Source organism: Chrysochloris asiatica, unplaced genomic scaffold (genome assembly GCF_000296735.1).
Source record: "Chrysochloris asiatica unplaced genomic scaffold, ChrAsi1.0 scaffold00463, whole genome shotgun sequence".
NCBI classification, from domain to species: Eukaryota; Metazoa; Chordata; class Mammalia; order Afrosoricida; family Chrysochloridae; genus Chrysochloris; species Chrysochloris asiatica.
In genome coordinates this window covers 195,186-203,491 of record NW_006408981.1, presented here as the reverse complement: position 1 = coordinate 203,491, position 8,306 = coordinate 195,186, and the positions used below count along the sequence as shown (strand labels likewise).

Sequence of the window (8,306 nt, the reverse complement as noted above, 5' to 3'; positions counted from 1 at the left end):
TGATATTCTTCTCCAGGATCTAGTTCCTCCTGACAAAATATGCAAAGAATAAGAGATGAAGATTCACCATCTTCATTCCCACTTTCAAGTAATATTCTAGCTGCACTTCTTCCAACACAGATTGGTTTTTGTTTTAGCACTCCATGATACTTTGAATATTCTCCTATAAAACCATAACTCAAATTCATCAATTCTTCTACAGTTGCCCGTATCCTCCGCCAAAGTTTCATATGTACATGAAGCTACTGAAAATACAATGACTTGGGTCAGTCACATCTTAGTTTTCAAAATGACATCTTTTCACTTTAACACTTTAAAGAGGTCTTTTGATGCAGGTTTGCCAAATGCAATAGCCATTTGATTTTTTTTCACTGCTGCTTCCATGAATAACATAGTTGGTGACATGATGGGCAGCTAAACAGAAAATAAGTAGTTCCAATCCACCAGCCATTTCATGTGAGAAAGATGAAACTTTCTGCTCCCACAAAGACTGATGGTCTCAGAAACTCTATATAGAGTCACTATGAACCAGCATCAACTTGACAGCATGCAACAGCAATGGTAGATTCCATGAGTACTAATTGTTGTTCCAAGCAAATTCAAATGTTTGATAAACTCAGTATTTTCTCTGTTTATCATGATGTTATTTATTTGCCAAGTTGTGAGGATTTTTGTTTTCTTTGACATAAGGTGACATCTATACTAATGGTTGCACTGTTTGATCTCCATCAGAAAATATTTTAAGTACTCTTCTCTTCCAATTAGCAAGATTGTACTACTTTCATATTGCAAGTTTTTAATGAGTAGTCCTCCAATCTTGATGCTATGTTCTTTTTCAGCTTCTCAGATTATTTGCTCATCATATAGATTGAATACATATGGTAAATGGATATAACCCTGGCACATATCTTTCCCTATCCTGATTTGAAACCATTCAATATACCTTTGTTCTGTTCTAATGACTGCCTTTTGTCTCTGTACAGTTTCTTTGTGAGCACAATTAAGTGTTCTGGAGCACCCAATATTCAAAATGTTATCCATAGTTTGTTCTGACTCACTCATTCCAAAGCCTTTGCATAGTCAATATAGAACAATTAAACATCTTTTAAGTATTCTCTGCTTTTACTCAATATTCACCTGTTCTCTGGACTGATTACCCTAGTTCCATATCCACTTTTGAATTTCTAGAGGTCTCAGTCAATGAATTTCCAAATAGTTTTGAATTACCTTCAACAAAAACTACTTCCATTAGATATTAATGTCACTGTTGATGATTTCTGCATCACATTGGGTCACCTTTCTTTGGAATGGGCAAAAATATGGATCTCTTCTAATTTCCACCATCATTTCTTTCACCAAAACCATATTTTAACACTGTTCATCTTTCTACTTTATTTCCAACTTTTGCATTCCAATCAGCATGCATCTTGACTGCATGCTTGACCAATTTCAGACTGAACAAGTTAGTTAAATTCTTCTATTTCATTATTGATGACTTTAGTGGTTGGTGTGTAAATTTGATAACTCGTCTTCCTTGTAGGATTATATCCTATCAAAGCATTGTGGTTCAAGGTAGATCTTAAAATGCTCTTTTTGACAATGAGTGTGATTACATTCCTATGGAATTTGTTGTTCCCAGCATTGTAGTGGTTGTTAAGTGATATCGAGTCAGTTCCAACACATAGCGACCTTATATAGGGTTTCTGAGGAATGACCGGTGAGTTTGAACCACTGACCTTGCGGTTCAAACCAACCTTGTGGTTGAGTGCTTATACACCAGGACTCCATTCCCAACATAGTAGAATATATAATAGTTGGATTCAAAATAGCTAATACTAAACCATTTCACTTCATTAATACAAAGAATATTGAATTTTATGAGTTCCATTTCACTCTTGATGAAGTATAGTTTCCCTAAATTAATGTTTGTGCATTTTGCATCCTCATTAGTAATGGATGTTTGCTACTGTTTAATCCCATTTTTAGATGTGCCATATCAGCAAATGAATGTCTCAAAAGCTTTGTGCAATTCACATAATTAAAGTCAACTCTACTTTGAGGAGTCACCTCACCCACAATCATATTTTGGGTGTCTTTCGACATAAAGGGCTCAGTTTCTGGTACTAAATCTGACAGTGTTCCACTGTGTTCATGGGATTTTCAGTGGGTAATCATTCAGATGGGTTTGAATCTTTATCTACCTAGCCTATGTTAGTATGGAACCGCTGCTAAAATCTTTCCATCATGAGTGACACTACTGATATTTAAAATGTTGGTGTTGTTAAATGCCGTCAAGTTGGTTCTGACTCATAGTGATCCTGTATATGGTTTCCAAGGAGAGGCTAGTGAGTTTGAACCACCAACCTTTCTGTTCAAACAGACCTTATGGTACAGTGCTAATCTTACAATGCAAATTCCAATGGAATAATTCCAGCATCACAGCAGCATACAAGTTACCACAGTTCAACAGACTGACAGATGAGTGATGGATCATAGCCCTAGAGTACTAAAACAGCCATTAAAGCAAATCTTGTAGCTATTTGTCTAGATTCTTCTTTTATAGATTATATTTTCTATATTCATATATACTGTTATACTGAAAAGAGATTAGTTTCTTAATCTAGAGATGCCTTGTTATTTATACATGGCATTAATTTGCTCTCATACATAAGGATTGTATCAATATGTATTTCCAAAAACTATATAAAATTTCTGTCACCATAAATGTTATTCCTTAATTCATATTTATAAATTTTACTTTTTCTATATGCCACTTTTTAACAAGTTTCTGGAGAAGAAAAATGCTAAGTTTGGGTAGATACAAAGATTGCCTTCTGAAACTGTGTATCATAAATAAAAACAAGTTTTCTAGCATGTGTTCTATGATTATTTAAATATAGGTAAACTGTAATAATTCATATTTCCTTGTCCCTTTTGTCAATATGATTCCTGGCACAAAAGTCTTGCAAGTGCACTTTTGACTACTTTTAAAAAAATAAAGCAAAAATAAATTATTTTGTAACTTGTAAAGGAAGAAACTTACAATATATTTATTGAAGGCAATATAATCACACATTGACATGCATTCACATTTTCCTTTTTTATAATTATTGAGACTTCAGTAATTGTTATAATTAATAATAAATAACAGATTAAAAAAAAAAAAAAAAAACATTTCTCCTCTAATAAGTTACGTGACCATAGAATAAATCAGCAGACCACACTTTGGTATTTCAAAGATTTGTGGTATTTTAATGAACAACAAATGCATGAGAACAAAGATCTTTAAACCATCATGCAAACCATTAAAATGATTTGCAAATTATCTATGCATGTAACATATAATCATAGAGTAAAATTTTCTCCAACTACCAAAGATATTAGTAGTCATATAGGAATTGAACAAGTTATGACTTTACATAATTTCTTTTTTTATTTTCTTTAATTTAAGGTCCACTATGTATTAACCAGTATTTGTTTATGCAGTGTTTTATTTATGAGTTGTCACATCTAAGTTCTCACAGATAAAACCATTAACAATAGTTCTCTCATTGACAACCTTCCCCACAAATCTTATTTTGAGATTCCCCTTCTATCATATCCATGATACCTACAATTTAGAAATCCAAACATTGTAACTCAAAACAATTAGCTAACTGCAAATTGAGACATGGGGCTCAGAAGAAAAATAAAAAATTCACTATTTTCAGGACTTTTGACAAAGAGAGGATGAGCCTGTCATTTCAATTTAGATAAGGAAACATTCAGAGACCTCAATGAAAGTAAAAGAAGGCTGGGCACTATGCACAGAAAAATAGAAGAATGGTCTATAGCTCTGAATGGTTATCCAAGGACAAGACTTAAGCCACTGTAGGGGCTGGTGAAAACTAAATTTTGATAGTGAGGAGTGAAACTTTCATTTGTGCTTTCTAAATAACTTTAACAGAGTGAAAAAGGATGATTCCTAACTGAGGGAGATGAAAGAACCAAAATGTTTGTGGTAAAAATTCAATGAAGGTCTTATCCACTGATTTTGAAACATAAAGATGTAATGGAGAGATGTTGTATAATTAGAAATTATATTGGTTGCTTATATGTATGGCAATGTTTACTTTCAGGTATGCTTTGTGTCCAAAATTTTAATGGTGATTATTTTAAAATAGATTTCAGTCTAAAATATTATAACAAGAAAGTCCTGACAATCTACTTCTGAGAATCAGTCAACTAAAATCATGTGAGTCACAATTCTCTAATGTGTAGCAGATCATGGAGAAGGTGGGTAGGCACTTGAGCAGCTTTGTTCAATTTGTGTGTGCATGCAATCCTCTTCCAGACTGAGACAAACTAGAAAGAAGGAGAGGTGGACTATGTTTGATTGTTTATCACCTGAAAACCCTATTTAAAAAAGCAAAATATTTATCAGATATAGTGCTAAAAGATGAAAATATTATAAATAGTACCAGAATATTGACAGATACAGTGCTGGAAGATGAGCCCCTCAGGTTAGAATGCACTCAATACAACTGGGGGAAAAAAACTGCCTTCTAAAAGTAAAGTTGACCATGACAGTGAAAATGAAGTAAAGCTTTTGGGACCTTCATTTTCTGATAAGGCACAACTCAAAATGAAGAGAAACAGCTGCATATATCCATGAATTATTAGACTGTGGAATGTACAAAGTATGAATCTAAGAAAATTGGAAGTTGTCAAGAATTAAATGGGACACACAGAGATCAAGAACCTAAGCATTAATAAACTTGACTAGACTGATATTTGCCATCTTGAATTAGGCAATCATGTGGTTTATTATGCATGAAATGAAAAATTGAAAAGAAATGGGTCACATTTATTGTTAAAAAGACTTTCAAGATCTATCTTGAAGTACAATGCTGTCTGTAATAGGATAATCTGGTAGCATAGTGGTTATGAATCAGGCTGCTAATCTCATGGTCAGCAGTTCAAAACTACCAGCTGTTCTGTGGGAGAAAGATGAGGCTTCCTGCTCCCATAAAGATTTACAGCCTCAGAAACCCTGTACAGAGTCGCTATGAGTCAGAACCAACTCCATGGCACATAACAACAACAACAACAAGGAATATGAATTCGTATCATCATTATTCAAATGTACACACAATCACTAAAGTCAGTGATTATGAAATTGAAGAATTTGACCAAATTATTTGGTCTCATATTGTTCAAATATGCAATCAAGTTGTATTTATAATTACTGGTGATGTAGTGTGAAGACTGGAAACAAAGAACAAGGATCTGTACATAGAAAATATGGCCTTGGTGATAGAAATCATGCTGGACATCACATGAAAGAATTTTGCAAGAAAGACTGATTGTAAACACCGTTTAAGCAATATAAAAGGAGACTATACAACTATATCTCACCAGATGTAATACATAGGAATCAAACTGACTACATCTGTGAAAAGTGATGGCAAAAAAGTTCAATATCATCAGTCAAACAAGACCAAGGGAAGACTGTAGCAGATCATCAATTGATCATACGCAAGTTCATGCTGAAGCTGAAGAAAAATTTTAAAATCCACAAGAGCCTGCCACATCTCTGTTCTCCTATATCTGTCAACACTCATGGTTGTCTCGCCTTTGCACTTTCAGGGAGGTTGCCCTGGGAGCTGGAGGAAACTGAGAAGGGAGCCAGGTGTTGGTGGTGGGTGTGAGTGGCATCAGCTGCAAGCTCCTCAAGAACCTTTCCGGTATTTTCAGTTGTCAGCTAAGACCCATCTGTCTGATATCAGCAATGATAGCCCTTGTTCCACATCCACTTCTGAATTTGGCTTAAACCTCTGGAAGTGCTCTCAATATATGGTTGCAGTCTTTCTTGTATTATCTTTAGCAAGATTTTATTTGCCTGTAATATTAATGGAATTTTTGGATGATTTCTGCATTCCATTGAGTTGCATCTCTTTGGAATGGGCACAAATATAGAGCTTTTCCTGTCAGTTGACCAGGTAGTTGTCTTCTAAATTTTTTGGCATAGATGAGCTTGTGCTCCAAGTGCTTCATCAGTTTGTTGAAAGATTTCAATTTGCATTCCATCAGTTACCAAAGCCTTGTTCTTTTCCAATGCCTTCAATGCACCTTGGACTTTTTCCTTCAGTATTATTGGCTCTTGACCATATGCTGCCTCTTAAAATGGTGGAACATCAACCGTTTCTTTTGGTACAGTGACTTTGTGTATACATTCCATCTTCTTTTGATATTTTCTGCTTCAGTCAATATTTATAGTGGAAAAAAACATAATGATAGCAGAAAGGAAAAGCTCTAGTTCCTTTGGAAAGGACTGAAGTACAAAATCAAGGTGGAAAAACGAATGAGCAGGACAACAAAATTAACCCAAATTAGGTCTGAAATACCAATAGATTCTACATGTTAAGAGCTATGCTATGCAATTATTTATTTCAAAAAGCATTGAGACTTTGAGAGTTCTCTTAGCAGAAAAAGGGGATAGAACTGAACTCATATGGGATAAAGATGAGCCATATGCTACAGAGTTTGTCACCTCTGCTGCAAACCTCAGGATGCATATTGTCAATATGAACATGAAGAGCATATATGATGTCAAGTATGTGGCAGGAAATGTCATTCCTTTCTTCACTACGACACATGCAATGATTGCTGGGTTAATTGTATTGGAAGGATTGAAGATTCTATCACAAAAATATGGAGTAATGTAGATTAAAAAAAATTAAATAAGCTACCAAACGCAAGAAAGAAGCTTCTTGTACTGTGTATGATAGATATTCCCCACTCCTATTGTTAGGTATGTGCCAGCAAGCCAGATCTGAATGTCCAAACAGTAGCTGTTCTTGAGTAACAAAATAAGACAGTAAAAGAAAAATATGCCTTGGTAACATGAAATGTGTAAATTGAAGATAGGAAAGGAACAATCCTAATATTTTCAATAGAGGGAGAGACAGAAGCTAACAATTACAAGAGGTTACCAGAATTTAGAATTAGAAATGGCAGTTGGCTTCAAACAGATAACTCCCTTCAGTGATACACTTTATTGATTAATATTCTTCATAATGAAGGCCTAGGAAAAGGCCTTGAATTTGAAGCTGTTGGTGATGCCTCAGAAAAAGAGAGACCTAAACACGCTGAAGATGCTGCCAGAAGTATAACCAATGACAGTGATGATGGAGTTCAACCTTGTACATCTGCAATGCAAGAGCAAGATGGTATGCTCATAGTTGATTCAGATGAAGAAGGCCCGTCAAATAGTGATCATAGCATCAGTGAAGAAAAAGGAGTCACAAAAGGAAACTGAATGAGAAACACAATGTTAGTGCAAAGAAGTCACTTACAAAACCAACATATGAGCATGATGAAGTTACAGTATTTGATTAAACAGAAATATACCTCCAGACAAAAACTTGCAACTTCATTAAGTCATCTGTGTCGAACCAAGATATTTGTCATGTCATTTGCTTCAAACGGAAAAAAGAATTCATACCTTGGACTTGAAAATGTTTCTGCTCCCTTTGAAAGCATTCATTTTGCAAAAACATTTAGAAACATAATCATATTCTGTATTGAAAGTATGAAAATAATTTTGAAACTCCTCAAAGTGTGCATAATAGGCATGAGATATAACAACACAATGCATGTTGCATTTTTAATGTAAATACCCCTAGGCATCATTTAATAGTTTAAAGTATAGTGTTTAGTAAAGTTGATAGCTGGTTATAAATATTATGACTTTATTTTTGGTTAGAAAAATAATTGTTTTTAGCCTAGCTCTAATCATTTTCATACACTGAATGAAAGACTTTCAAAGAAGAATCAAATGCTATACATTGAAACTTGTTTCTAAATATTAACTGGCACTGTGTATATTATTGTAAAACAATGCTAATTTACTCAGGTTTTCAGTTTGTACTGCCTTATATGTTTGTATTAGAAGCCATGTTTTGTGTATTGTTATTAATATACATTGTCCCATGAAGTCCTGGTGTAGCACTGTGGGTTAATGCACCAGACTGCAAAGCTCTTTGAACTGCAAGATTGGTGGTGGTTCAAGCTCACAAGTGACTCCTCGGAAACCCTAAATGGGGTCGCTATGGGTCAGAACCGACTCAACAGCACTTAACAAGAACAATTGTCCCATAGCACCACACCAGGTTCAGGTGTCCTGGTGTCATGCTATGGGACAATGCACTGGACAACAAAGTAAGTTTGCACTGAAAGGTCTGTGATCCAAATTCATCAGCCCCTCCTCAGAAACCCTATACAGACTCACAATGAGTCAGAACTGACTCAATGGCCCTTAACAA

General features: G+C 34.7%; 1 pseudogene; it reads left to right on the top strand.

The window, feature by feature from the left end:
* LOC102839827 overlaps positions 1-7,380 on the top strand; it is a 12,383-nt pseudogene extending 5,003 nt beyond the window's left edge.
* The last annotated feature ends 926 nt before the right edge of the window (positions 7,381-8,306 follow it).